The 14,409-nt window shown below is 52.3% G+C and overlaps 1 protein-coding gene across 1 annotated transcript in view; it reads right to left on the reverse strand.

Annotated features, from left to right (window-relative positions):
* Positions 1-14,409, reverse strand: part of HMCN2 (hemicentin 2) — a 761,275-nt gene that overhangs the window by 680,022 nt on the left and 66,844 nt on the right. The gene's annotated exons all lie outside the window — the stretch shown is intronic.

The raw sequence follows: 14,409 nt of genomic DNA on the forward strand, positions 1-14,409 counted from the left end.
GGAAGACAAGGGCATGGCCAGCCAGAGGGGTCCCTCTACCTAGAGAGGAAGTGCATGGCATGGAGAAGTCAGGACAGTAAGAGACATTCAGCCTGGAAGGGAAGGGCAAGCTTGGAGCTCTCAGGCCAGTGATGGGCAATCACCATGCTGCCAGGTCACTGACAGACACGTACAAAGCAAGGCACAGGGAAGGAGCAGTCAGTGCAGGGAGGGTCACTCAGCCAGGAAGACAATGGGCTGGCTTGCCGTTCTCAGCCCAGTGAAGAAAGACTTAAAGGAAGATAAAGGCACTGAGTGGAGACCCCAGTGCAGCACAAACAGTAAAAGGAAGAAGCCAAGGCGGGTGTCCCAGAGGACTGATGCATCCACTGGATCTCATGGTCAAAGGTTTGAATTCCAGGATGGAGGGGTCCACTTACCTTTTATCCTTCCAAGGTTTATAGAATGCGTACCATGGAGTTAGGTAAAAATAAACATGTTTTATTTAGGACTCGGGCTCCTTTTCTTGATCTTACCTCTTGCTCGTGTCAAAGACAATTTCCTAGCCTCCTACTCCCTGTGAGGTGACCAGAACATGATAGTCTTTCCAGTAACCCTCCCCACAGTCATCTTTATCAAAGGGTTTCAGCTTGTTAATGCCGGTGGACGCGCACAGGTGGTGCACCAAAGGCAGGGCCATCTACGCCCATCCGGGCACAGGACCGGGCATGCTGTGGCCATGCCTACTAGTCTCCGCTGCTTAGTAAGCCACATGCTTTACCTTATTTCTGCGTTTGTGCCTCCCAACCATTTACATATCTTACACAAGACACAAAGGGGCATATTACTAAGGCAGGTGAAATGAAATTATCGCTGCTTTTGCGGCCGTTTTCGGCCGCAAAGCAGTGATAATTTCATCGCCCTATTAGAAAGCTGTCGCTAACATCAGTTAGCGACAGCTTTTAGGTGATAGCGAGCGGTTTGGGGCCCGCTTTGCATGTCAGCGATATTTATCGCTAATGACATGCAAAGTGGGCGTACCCAACCTGGTAGCGACTGAAAGCAGTCGCTAACGTCGCTAACGCCTATTATCAACGCAGGCATAGCGATTAAAATATTCACGCTAAGAGGGAATATCGCCAAATCCTAACGCCTGCTCAGACCAGTTCTTAGCTTGTATATCCAATGGGAGGTGAATATTCAGGTTAAGTCCCGATTAGCGATAATGCCTGAATATCGCTGGATTTCCAGCGATATTCACGCATTTCGCCGCTATCGCCAGATATGTTATCGCTTTGGAGATAAACGTTGCTAATAGCACGTTATCTCTGCGATAAAATCCGGCGTTGCCCGGTGATAAAAAAAAATTCGCTGAGCTTATTTAGCGATAAATATCGCTAGTTGTTGATAATATGCCCCATAATTCTTTGTAATTTCATTGGTATGTCCTCACAGTAAGACTTTATTTTGTTATTTGTTGACAGGGTATGAATAGTTCCCGTGTCACATGTTCACGCAACAGGAGATTCAGACAGTCGAGTGGTAAACTGCAGCTGCAGGGAGGATATGTCCTCCTTCAGGCAGAAGGATCAGCTGTGTCATCTGCGGAGGGAGGAACCTTACCCCACACCTATAGACGAGGATGAAAGTGGGGGGGATGTGGACATTAAAGACACACTGTAGCCAGGACACCCAGACCCGGGGAATCTGTGCATGTTAGAGATTCTGAATCATTGTTATTATCTTCATCTTTATCATCATCTTCTTCATCATCATCATCTTAATGATCATCTTCACAACCATCATCTTCATCACAATCATCATCTTTGTCATCATCATCATCACCATTATCGGATACCCCTCCTAGTTTTATAGACAGACCTGTATTGTACTCGTCCATGATCTACAAGTGACTGCTTCCGGGTCCGCGGCTGTCGAGGCGAAGGAAGGTAAGCAGCCGAGTCCTCCTCTTGCAGGGGGTGAGGGTTAGAATCTGAGTAGCTGTCTGGCCAGTGCTACCCCTTCACTAAGTTCTTGGGGACCTTCAGAGTTGTTGGTCTACCATGGGTCTTTTACCCTCAGGTGGTCTACGGAGCGGAGGTTCGGACATGAGAAGCTGATCAGTCAATGGAGCGGAGGCGCGGACATGAGAACCCTGATCAGTCAACGGAGCGGAGGCGCGGACATGAGAACCCTGATCAGTCAACGGAGCGGAGGCGCGGACATGAGAACCCTGATCAGTCAACGGAGTGGAGGCGCGGACACGAGAACCCTGATCAGTCAACGGAGTGGAGGCGCGGACACGAGAAGCCTGATCAGTCAACGGAGCGGAGGCGCGGACATGAGAACCCTGATCAGTCAACGGAGTGGAGGCGCGGACACGAGAAGCCTGATCAGTCAACGGAGTGGAGGCGCGGACATGAGAACCCTGATCAGTCAACGGAGCGGAGGCGCGGACATGAGAACCCTGATCAGGCAACGGAGCAGAGGCGCGGACATGAGAACCCTGATCAGTCAATGGAGCGGAGGCGCGGACATGAGAAGCCTGATCAGTCAACGGAGCGGAGGCGCGGACCTGAGAACCCTGATCAGTCAACGGAGCGGAGGTGCGGACATGAGAACCCTTATCAGTCAACGGAGCGGAGGCGCGGACATGAGAACCCTGATCAGTCAACAGAGCTGAGGCGCGGACATGAGAACCCTGATCAGTCAACGGAGCGGAGGCGCGGACATGAGAACCCTGATCAGTCAACGGAGCGAAGACGCGGACATGAGAACCCTGATCAGTCAACGGAGCGGAGGTGCGGACATGAGAACCCTTATCAGTCAACGGAGCGGAGGCGCGGACATGAGAACCCTGATCAGTCAACGGAGCGGAGGCGCGGACATGAGAACCCTGATCAGTCAACGGAGTGGAGGCGCGGACATGAGAACCCTGATCAGTCAACGGAGCGGAGGCGCGGACATGAGAACCCTGATCAGGCAACGGAGCACAGGCGCGGACATGAGAACCCTGATCAGTCAATGGAGCGGAGGCGCGGACATGAGAACCCTGATCAGTCAACGGAGCGGAGGCGCGGACATGAGAACCCTGATCAGTCAACGGAGCGGAGGCGCGGACCTGAGAACCCTGATCAGTCAACGGAGCGGAGGCGCGGACATGAGAACCCTGATCAGTCAACGGAGCGGAGGCGCGGACATGAGAACCCTGATCAGTCAACGGAGCGGAGGCGCGGACATGAGAACCCTGATCAGTCAACGGAGCGGAGGCGTGGGCATGAGAAGCCTGATCAGTCAATGGAGAGGAGGCGCGGACATGAGAACCCTGATCAGTCAACGGAGCGGAGGCGCGGACATGAGAACCCTGATCAGTCAACGGAGCGGAGGCACGGACATGAGAACCCTGATCAGGCAACGGAGCAGAGGCGCGGACATGAGAACCCTGATCAGTCAATGGAGCGGAGGCGCGGACATGAGAACCCTGATCAGTCAATGGAGCGGAGGCGCGGACATGAGAACCCTGATCAGTCAACGGAGCAGAGGCGTGGACATGAGAACCCTGATCAGTCAATGGAGCGGAGGCGCGGACATGAGAACCCTGATCAGTCAACGGAGCGGAGGCGCGGACCTGAGAACCCTGATCAGTCAACGGAGCGGAGGCGCGGACATGAGAACCCTGATCAGTCAACGGAGCGGAGGCGCGGACATGAGAACCCTGATCAGTCAACGGAGCGGAGGCGCGGACATGAGAACCCTGATCAGTCAACGTAGCAGAGGCGCGGACATGAGAAGCCTGATCAGTCAACGGAGCGGAGGCGCGGACATGAGAACCCTGATCAGTCAACGGAGCGGAGGCGCGGACATGAGAACCCTGATCAGGCAACGGAGCGGAGGCACGGACATGAGAAGCCTGATCAGTCAACGGAGCGGAGGCGCGGACCTGAGAACCCTGATCAGTCAACGGAGCGGAGGCGCGGACATGAGACCCCTGATAAGTCAACGGAGTGGAGGCGCGGACACGAGAAGCCTGATCAGTCAATGGAGAGGAGGCGCGGACATGAGAACCCTGATCTGTCAACGGAGCGGAGGCGCGGACATGAGAACCCTGATCAGTCAACGGAGCGGAGGCGCGGACATGAGAACCCTGATCAGTCAACGGAGCGGACGCGCGGACATGAGAACCCTGATCAGTCAACGGAGCGGAGGTGCGGACATGAGAACCCTTATCAGTCAACGGAGCGGAGGCGCGGACATGAGAACCCTGATCAGTCAACAGAGCTGAGGCGCGGACATGAGAACCCTGATCAGTCAACGGAACGGAGGCGCGGACATGAGAACCCTGATCAGTCAACGGAGCGAAGGCGCGGACATGAGAACCCTGATCAGTCAACGGAGCGGAGGTGCGGACATGAGAACCCTGATCAGTCAACGGAGCGGAGGCACGGACATGAGAACCCTGATCAGGCAACGGAGCAGAGGCGCGGACATGAGAACCCTGATCAGTCAATGGAGCGGAGGCGCGGACATGAGAACCCTGATCAGTCAATGGAGCGGAGGCGCGGACATGAGAACCCTGATCAGTCAACGGAGCAGAGGCGTGGACATGAGAACCCTGATCAGTCAATGGAGCGGAGGCGCGGGCATGAGAACCCTGATCAGTCAACGGAGCGGAGGCGCGGACCTGAGAACCCTGATCAGTCAACGGAGCGGAGGCGCGGACATGAGAACCCTGATCAGTCAACGGAGCGGAGGCACGGACATGAGAACCCTGATCAGTCAACGGAGCGGAGGCGCGGACATGAGAACCCTGATCAGTCAACGTAGCAGAGGCGCGGACATGAGAAGCCTGATCAGTCAACGGAGCGGAGGCGCGGACATGAGAACCCTGATCAGTCAACGGAGCGGAGGCGCGGACATGAGAACCCTGATCAGGCAACGGAGCGGAGGCACGGACATGAGAAGCCTGATCAGTCAACGGAGCGGAGGCGCGGACCTGAGAACCCTGATCAGTCAACGGAGCGGAGGCGCGGACATGAGACCCCTGATAAGTCAACGGAGTGGAGGCGCGGACACGAGAAGCCTGATCAGTCAATGGAGAGGAGGCGCGGACATGAGAACCCTGATCAGTCAACGGAGCGGAGGCGCGGACATGAGAACCCTGATCAGTCAACGGAGCGGAGGCGCGGACATGAGAACCCTGATCAGTCAACGGAGCGGACGCGCGGACATGAGAACCCTGATCAGTCAACGGAGCGGAGGTGCGGACATGAGAACCCTTATCAGTCAACGGAGCGGAGGCGCGGACATGAGAACCCTGATCAGTCAACAGAGCTGAGGCGCGGACATGAGAACCCTGATCAGTCAACGGAGCGGAGGCGCGGACATGAGAACCCTGATCAGTCAACGGAGCGAAGGCGCGGACATGAGAACCCTGATCAGTCAACGGAGCGGAGGTGCGGACATGAGAACCCTTATCAGTCAACGGAGCGGAGGCGCGGACATGAGAACCCTGATCAGTCAACGGAGCGGAGGTGCGGACATGAGAACCCTTATCAGTCAACGGAGCGGAGGCGCGGACATGAGAACCTCGATCAGTCAACGGAGCGGAGGCGCGGACATGAGAACCCTGATCAGTCAACGGAGCGGAGGCGCGGACATTAGAACCCTGATCAGTCAACGCAGCGGAGGCGCGGACATGAGAACCCTGATCAGTCAACGTAGCAGAGGCGCGGACATGAGAAGCCTGATCAGTCAACGGAGCGGAGGCGCAGACATGAGAACCCTGATCAGTCAACGGAGCGGAGGCGCGGACATGAGAACCCTGATCAGGCAACGGAGCGGAGGCACGGACATGAGAAGCCTGATCAGTCAACGGAGCGGAGGCGAGGACCTGAGAACCCTGATCAGTCAACGGAGCGGAGGCGCGGACATGAGACCCCTGATAAGTCAACGGAGTGGAGGCGCGGACACGAGAAGCCTGATCAGTCAATGGAGAGGAGGCGCGGACATGAGAACCCTGATCAGTCAACGGAGCGGAGGCGCGGACATGAGAACCCTGATCGGTCAACGGAGCGGAGGCGCGGACATGAGAACCCTGATCAGTCAACGGAGCGGAGGCGCGGACATGAGAACCCTGATCAGTCAATGGAGCGGAGGCGCGGACATGAGAACCCTGATCAGTCAACGGAGCGGAGGCGCGGACATGAGAAGCCTGATCAGTCAATGGAGCGGAGGCGTGGACATGAGAACCCTGATCAGTCATGTATGCAAATCTCCTGGTAGGCGATATGCTAAAGTAGTTTTAGTGTTGGTGTATTATAAATACTACTGTATTTTTCTAACACTGCTAACACTGGTGTGGTTCTTTCTTGTGTAAGCGTCACTAACTGACTTGTGTGGTGTATGCACTAGCTTTACACCCTCCCGGATAAGCCTTAGCTGCTCCACACAGCTACCCCTTGAGAGCGTTGCAGATCTGGGACCTCTTAGACTATCACTAAGGGTTGCCTGGACTCATTGCAGGGTGAATCACCAATAGGTGTAGACCATATACTGAGCCAGCCTCCTACAACTGGCATGGGTACATGTACCGAGAAAGCATGGAGAAGAGACTGGCAATGGTACAGGTAGAGAGGGCTTTGAGAAGAGACTGCAATGGGTACATGTATAGAGGGCATGGAGAAGTGACTAGCATGGGAACATGAGGGCATGGAGAAAAGACTGGCATGGATACAGATACAGAGAGGGCATCGAGGATAGACTGGGACGGGTATATGTAGAGAGGGATGGGGAAGAGATTGGCATGGGTACACAAAGAAAGGGCATGGAAAGGAGACTGGCATGGGTACACATACAAGGAGGGCACTGGCATGGGTCCATGTAGAGAGGGCACGGAGAGGAGACTGGCATGGGTGCATGTACAGAGAGGGCTGGGAGGAGAGACTGGCAAGGGTACATGTACAGAGAGGGCTGGGAGGAGAGACTGGCAAGGGTACATGTACAGAGAGGGCATGGAGGGGAGACTGGCATGGGTACATGTACAGAGAGGGCATGGAGGGGAGACTGGCATGGGTACATGTACAGAGAGGGCATCGAGAAGAGACTGGCATGGGTACATGTATAGAGAGGGCATCGAGAAGAGACTGGCATGGGTACATGTATAGAGAGGGCATGGAGGAGAGACTGGCATGGGTACATGTATAGAGAGGGCATGGAGGAGAGACTGGCATGGATACATGTATAGAGAGGGCATGGAGGAGAGACTGGCATGGATACATGTGCAGAGAGGTAACGGAGAAGAGACTGGCATGGGTACATGTATAGAGAGGGCATGGAGGAGAGACTGGCATGGATACATGTGCAGAGAGGTAACGGAGAAGAGACTGGCATGGGTACATGTACAGAGAGGGCATCGAGAAGAGACTGGCATGGGTACATGTATAGAGAGGGCATCGAGAAGAGACTGGCATGGGTACATGTATAGAGAGGGCATGGAGGAGAGACTGGCATGGGTACATGTATAGAGAGGGCATGGAGGAGAGACTGGCATGGATACATGTATAGAGAGGGCATGGAGGAGAGACTGGCATGGATACATGTGCAGAGAGGTAACGGAGAAGAGACTGGCATGGGTACATGTATAGAGAGGGCATGGAGGAGAGACTGGCATGGATACATGTGCAGAGAGGTAACGGAGAAGAGACTGGCATGGATACATGTATAGAGAGGGCATGGAGGAGAGACTGGCATGGATACATGTATAGAGAGGGCATGGAGGAGAGACTGGCATGGGTACATGTGCAGAGAGGTAACGGAGAAGAGACTGGCATGGGTACATGTATAGAGAGGGCATGGAGGAGAGACTGGCATGGATACATGTGCAGAGAGGTAACGGAGAAGAGACTGGCATGGATACATGTATAGAGAGGGCATGGAGGAGAGACTGGCATGGATACATGTGCAGAGAGGTAACGGAGAAGAGACTGGCATGGGTACATGTATAGAGAGGGCATGGAGGAGAGACTGGCATGGATACATGTGCAGAGAGGTAACGGAGAGGAGACTGTCATGGGGACACGTGGATGAGACGTGGGCAGAGGGGCGGGTGTGTGCAGTGGCACAGGGCGCCCCTGGTGAAGAGGCGCACACCTCATCTGCTGGCGCGGGGGCGGGGGTAGGCGAAGGGATGATGGACGGTGAGTTAGCCTGGGAGAAGGCAGGGTAAGACAGGATAAGACGTGGGGGGGGGGGGGGACGGGGTGGGGGGTTAGCACCCGACACGACCACAGAGTAAACACTTGTTCCGTGGAGTCAACATGCAGATATTTAGCTGATGTCAGGAAGGGGAAAGGAAGCTGGTGGTAATTGGGATCAGATGCGCCGCTGCCCTCCCCGGGTTCAAAGTCAGGGGGCTGCTTCAGCCCCCCGAGGGGGGGGGGAGTCATTAGGACGTGAAATGGAGCGGGGCTCCTCCGGAAGGGGGCCTCTTCCGCCCCAGCCTCCGATGCCCCCTCCCTGGGGGCTGCGCTGCCCCCAGTCCAGGGACCGTCTGCATGCAAGCGGGGGCGTGGCTTGGGGACGGGGTGGGGGGGACTTGAGGTGTGACAAGACCCAAGTAAAGGCATTCTTAGCTCGGTCTGTGTCCGCGCGCAAGAAATAAAAAGAAAACAGCGACCTTTGATGCAAAGAGAGACAGATATACATTTGGAGGCTGGATTTCAAAACCTGAAACCAGATAACCTGGAATCAATACCGGCTTCCCCTTGTCCAAATTGTGTGATCCTGGGCACACATTTTATTTCAGAGTCTCCTTTTTCCTTAATATCATCTGTGGGGGCACTTTTAAATACTTGTACAAGCCCCTCTAGTGTTTGCTTTAACAGACTGTATCCCTGTTGTAAAGCGCTCCGATACCCTGGGTCTGGCCAGCGCTATATGAAACTGCAGAATAAATAAATAAATAAATAAATGCTGTAGAGTTGCTCTATTTATCCAAAGAATCGAGGCCATGTTTACAGTTTACATGGCTTCTGGCTTGACTTTTAGTTCACTGATGGCATTATCGTGGGGGGAAGGATGTGGTGGGGGGTTGGGGGGGGGCATGAATGTTTCTGAAACTGTCCCTTTTCACATCTCTCAGTGCAGTGATATGATCTGATGTACAAATGTGAAACGCTTCCACATGCGGAAAAAAAACACTTTTTGAATTGTGAAGAGATTGTATCTTATCTGTACGTTAAGTTTCTTGCACGATACACATACGTACAGTTGTATGTAATTTAATCGAAAAACAAATTCTTGGAATCCTTACTGAGAAACCATTCACCTAAAGGGTTTAATGGAAATGTGCGGGGTGACTGCCATTTACCATTTTATCAATCAATCATGGGCTTGTGAAGCGCAGAGACTCACAAGGGAACGGGTCTCGAGGCGCTATGGGGGGGCGCAGCACACTGGACAATCACTGAGTTCCATCTAAGAGCCAGGTCTTGGGGTCCTATAGGAACTTAGGGAGCGATGTGGTTTGTCGGAGGTGGAGAGGGAGGGAGTTCCAAGCCTTGGTCGCGAGTAGGGAGAAGGAGCGCCCTCCTGATCTGGTTTTCTTGATCCGAGATGCCGTCGCGAGGGAGAGCTGGACCGCGCGGAGAGATCGTTGGGTAGCGTGGAACGTGAGGTAGTGGTTTAGATTGGTGGATCCGGTGTTGTGGAGGGCCTTGTGTGCATGGGGGAGAAGCTTGAAGGTGATTGTCTTCTTGACGGAATGCCAGTGTAGGGTCCGTAGGTGTTGGCTGACGTGGCGTGGTAGGTTGAGGACTAGTCTGTCGGCGGTGTTCTGGACATTCTCGAGTTTGAGGGTGAGGTTCTTGTTGATCCCGGCGTAGAGTGCGTTGCCGTAGTCGAGTCTGCTACTGATGAGGGCGTGGGTGACGGGTTTCCTGTGTTCTGGGGGGATCCACTTGAAGGTCTTTCGGATTAGGCGGAGGGTGTGGTAGCAGGAGGAGGTGATGGCGTTGATCTGGCGGTCCATTTTGAGTTCGGAGTCCTTGGTAATTCTGAGGTTGCATGCGTGGTCCGTAAGGGAGGGCCACTAGGTGTTGTTTCAGTCATCGGGATGTGGGCACATGATGAGTACCTCGGTTTTGTCCGTGTTGAGTTGAAGGCAGTAGTTCTTCATTATTTTGGCGACGGCTTCCATTCCGTCTTGAAAGTTAAATCTGATGATGTTGGGTTCGTTGGAGAGGATAAGTTGGGTGTCATCTGCGTACGATGTGATGTTGAGTCCGTGTGCTCTGACGATGGATGCGATCGGGGTCATCTAGATGTTGAACAGGGTCGGGCTAATGGAGGATCCCTGTTGGACTCCACAGGTGGTTGGAGCGGGTTCTGAGAGAAATGGAGGGAGTCTGACTCGTTGAGTTCTGCCGGCGAGGAAAGAGAGGATCGTGAATGTGCTCTTAGAGCCAAGCCACACTTATGACTCGACTCAAGCTCAGCCAGCCCTATTAATCTGCCTGTGCGTCCTCCTCTATTTGAGACTCAGGCTTTGTACATCGGGCTGTCTGTCACTTGATAAAAGGACTTGTAAAAGGTGAGGACTGAAAACATGGAGTCCCGCCACCATCCCCCGATTTGACAACTCTGCCTTCAAAGCTCTTGTAGCAGAGAGGAAGAAGTCTGCATGCAGTGGAAATACATTTAAAATAGGTGATCCGAGGGTAAGGAGTCCCGGCCGTTGTGTTGTATGTGACCATAGTCATTCCCAGGGGGCCGGATTCACAAAAGTAATCTGAGACAAAATCCTAACTTTACGACTTTCGGTATTCACAAAAGGCACTTAGGAGTCGTAAAATTAGGATTCCTAACTTTACTACTCCTAAATGCCTTTTGTGAGTATTTTGTTTCAGATCCCAGGGTCTGTCTCCTTCGTGTCAGTATTTTGGGGTCTCAGCCTGTTTTCTGTCTTCGGAGCGCTCTCTCTCCTCTATCGGCACTCCAAGGTTTTCAGTCTCTTTCCTGTCTACCGAGGGCTCATGGCTTTCTTTATCCTCAGGAGATCTCTAACTATTTCCTGCCTTCAGAGGCTATGTCATTCTGTACCTCAGCGTGAGGAAATGGGGTGTATGACAGGTTACGGTTGTGAGACCTCACTATGTATTAAACTTAACAACCCCTTTAAGACCAGCAGGCCTCGTTTGTCATAGCTTCAGCTCAACCCTGGGTAGCTGTGGATCTGAACAGCAAGGCTTACAAGGAGAGCAAGTGTAACGCATTGAAGCCCCACAAAGCACTTGACGAAGAAATCGATAAGAAATCCAACACCAAATTATAATAGTAGACTGTATTTTTATACATTTTGGATGTATGACGTTACAACGCATACATTTAAACCGCGGTACATTACATCGCGGTTTTTACAACGAAGGTCCTTACAACGACTTGCGTTGGAGGGCGCTGGACTTAGAAGTAGTATAATTTACTATTCCAACTCCAGTCTACATACAGTAGGGAAGGTGTTGGGTTGTAAATTATACCATTACTTGTCCTAGAGCGCCCTCCAGCGCAAGTCGTTGTAACGACTTGCGTTGTAAAAACCGAAATGTAATGGCATCGTGATGTAATCCCCGCGTTGTAAACAATGTTTCCCATTTTAGACACCACAATGAAAAACATCCACCGGACCGGAAGGTTCCCCAGGTATTGAATGTTCAAGGTTTAGTAAATCAAACCATTTCACTCAACCGGGAATACAAATTGGAAAATTCAAAGACTTTGACATGTTCACTTTTTCAGCAACAAGTTGGGCTTGTTGTATTGCAGTCCTTTAGCTTTATTTTAGGCAACCAACTCCAGTAAGGAGCAAGCCAGGGGGGCCAGCAAGGTCCTCAGAGCCGTTACCGCAGCAGGTGAAGCAGTCTTCAGTCAGGGCCCGATTCACAGAACTAACTTAAGACAAAATCCTAAACTTACTACCATTTTGGTATTCACAGAAGTTAGGAGTCCTAACTTTACTACTCCTAAACTGAGAAAAATCCTAACTGTAAGACTTTCGGTATTCACAGAGGGCATTTAGGAGTCCTAAAGTTAGGAATACCGGAATGAGTAAGTGCCTTCTGTGAATACCAAAATGGTAGTAAGTTTAGGATTTTGTCTTAAGTTAGTTCTGTGAATCGGGCCCATTGTTCCTGGCGCTTTTATCCTCTGCGGGGCTTTCCTATGGAAGTGGTCCTGATGCGAGGGATGAAGGATGCTGACGATGGTCAAGGATGCTGTGGATGCGATGCGGTCGACTGGGGTTTTCCTGCAACTACTCCTCGGTGGACAATGTGGGTGAGGCAGCCGTGGGCATAGGGCTGACGTCCCTTGAAGTCCTCTCGGTGTTGGCAGATGTCCAATCGCCACTGGACTACCGGTCGCCCAATATCACGGTCACAGGCCAATCCTTCTTGGGTCAATAACCTGTCCTCTGGAGGGTCTAGCTGCACCCCAACAGCACTTCTGGGTTCAGCGAACTAAGGTGCAACTTTGTACATCAGGTCCTGGTACCTGGTGCTGTACAGTGACAGTTGCTAGTGGGTTGAGGTCTTTGGGTTACCAACTCGCCTCACCAGGCTTCTTCAGGGGTTGTGTTCCTGTGCTGTGAACAGGAGGCCAGTCAGCTGGCCCCGGGAGTCTCTTGGCTTTGTCTGGGCCCAGGAGATGCTGTCTCTTTGAGCAGGATACAGCCGGCACACTTTCTTTCCTTTGCTAGCCACCAGTTGCAGCAGGTGCATTCGACGATGGTGCAGCCTCTGTTTGCTGGTTCCATGGTGCAGCAGGACAGTCCATCTCAGTCCTTCTTCCAGTCCAGTCGAGATCTGAGTTCAGGGTGTCAGGGATGCCCTACTTGCTCGGAAAATTCTCTCAGGCTAGGATGCCGTTGGTAGCCAATGGGCTACCAGGTTTTCTCTAACCTGATGACTCTTTTCTGCAAAGTGTAGCATCTTGGCATCCCAGGATGCACCATTCTGCCCACTTCCAATATTGCAGGGTCCTCTCCTGGTGTGTGGAGCTCCCAGCCGAGCCCAGGGGTGTGGCTACCAAGGAGGCTACATCCCCTGGAAAACGGGTTTGGCACAGGGTTTCCCCTCTCCTGTCAGCCTGTGTATGATATGACGATTTGTCTATTTGGTATTATGTTTTAAAGCATTCATTTGTTATCACATTTTAGATTATTTGTGACATATTATTGCATTGTGAAAATGTATATTTGAGGATTGAATTATTGGAGTAAAGAAAATACATTTTTGCATCAAGCAGGTTTCAGTGTATGGAGAGTGGTATGTAAGATTTATGTATGAGTTCTGCCCTATAAAGAGGTGAGTCAATTGGTGTGATAATATGGGTATGTTTCACAAGAGGGACTTATTATTGTTGATAAAAAAATATAAGGACAAATACTTTAATAATGTTACTAGCAGATCAAAGCTCGCCAATCAAAAACAATGGTAAAGGAGAAATACTTCTTGGGAGGGACAAACACAGGAATAGGGAGGAAAGCCATACGACAAAGAGCAGGGACCTGAGATTGACAAGGACATCATCCAATGATGAGCCGGGGGCGGTCCCAAAGCCCACTCTGTGTATTATTGTATGCAGTGCTGTCTGGGATGGATGGCTGAAGCTGTCTGTGTCAAGACCATAAAAAAGCAGGGCTACAAGTACCAGAATGTAGACAGTGTATGTTTAACGCCTTAACCGCAGCGACAATTCCGCCGCGGGGCGTTCCATTGAGAGGGCGGGGCCTCGTTAGCCAAAGGACGTACGTAGCACTACGGAGGTAGTGCTTGCGACGGCCGTTAGGCGACAGAAGCAGCAAAGGACCACAAGGAGCATGATGTGTCGAGGAGCGGCTCTTCCATTAGAGGGGAGGAGTGTCCCCCCACTGACAAAAATGCCCCTCGGAAAAGCCCCAGAGATGAAAATAAAACTATAATAAAGAGAATTTATTACTAATTTATTTTTCACGAACCCGTCCCGAATCGAGGGTTATGACAGGGGAAGGCCATTGCTTCAGCAGTGAGGAGTGGTGGGCTGGATGTGCACTTAGGTTTAAAGTGCGCATGTCTCTTTGGCCAGCTGTCTTGCGATGGCCAGCTAGATATGAGCATTTTTTTAACAGCTCTAACCCAACCCTCTTGGAGAGATGGGTAAGAGAAAGCACCAAGTGCTGAGAGAGGCCACTCCCTCCAATCCTGACGCTTCTCTCATGCTGGTTACTAGCATGAGAGCAGAGCTAAAATTGGTTAGAGGAATTTGCTGGAGCCCAAGGAGGATGGAGGTGACAGATCGAGGACGTCGTGCAGCAAGCAAGGTACGTGGCTATTTATTTTTATTTACAGTTTCCACTCACCTTGCACGCATGCACCCACCCACCACCCATTTGCCCCCCTT

This window comes from Lissotriton helveticus, chromosome 5_1 (genome assembly GCF_964261635.1).
Source record: "Lissotriton helveticus chromosome 5_1, aLisHel1.1, whole genome shotgun sequence".
Classification (NCBI taxonomy): domain Eukaryota; kingdom Metazoa; phylum Chordata; class Amphibia; order Caudata; family Salamandridae; genus Lissotriton; species Lissotriton helveticus.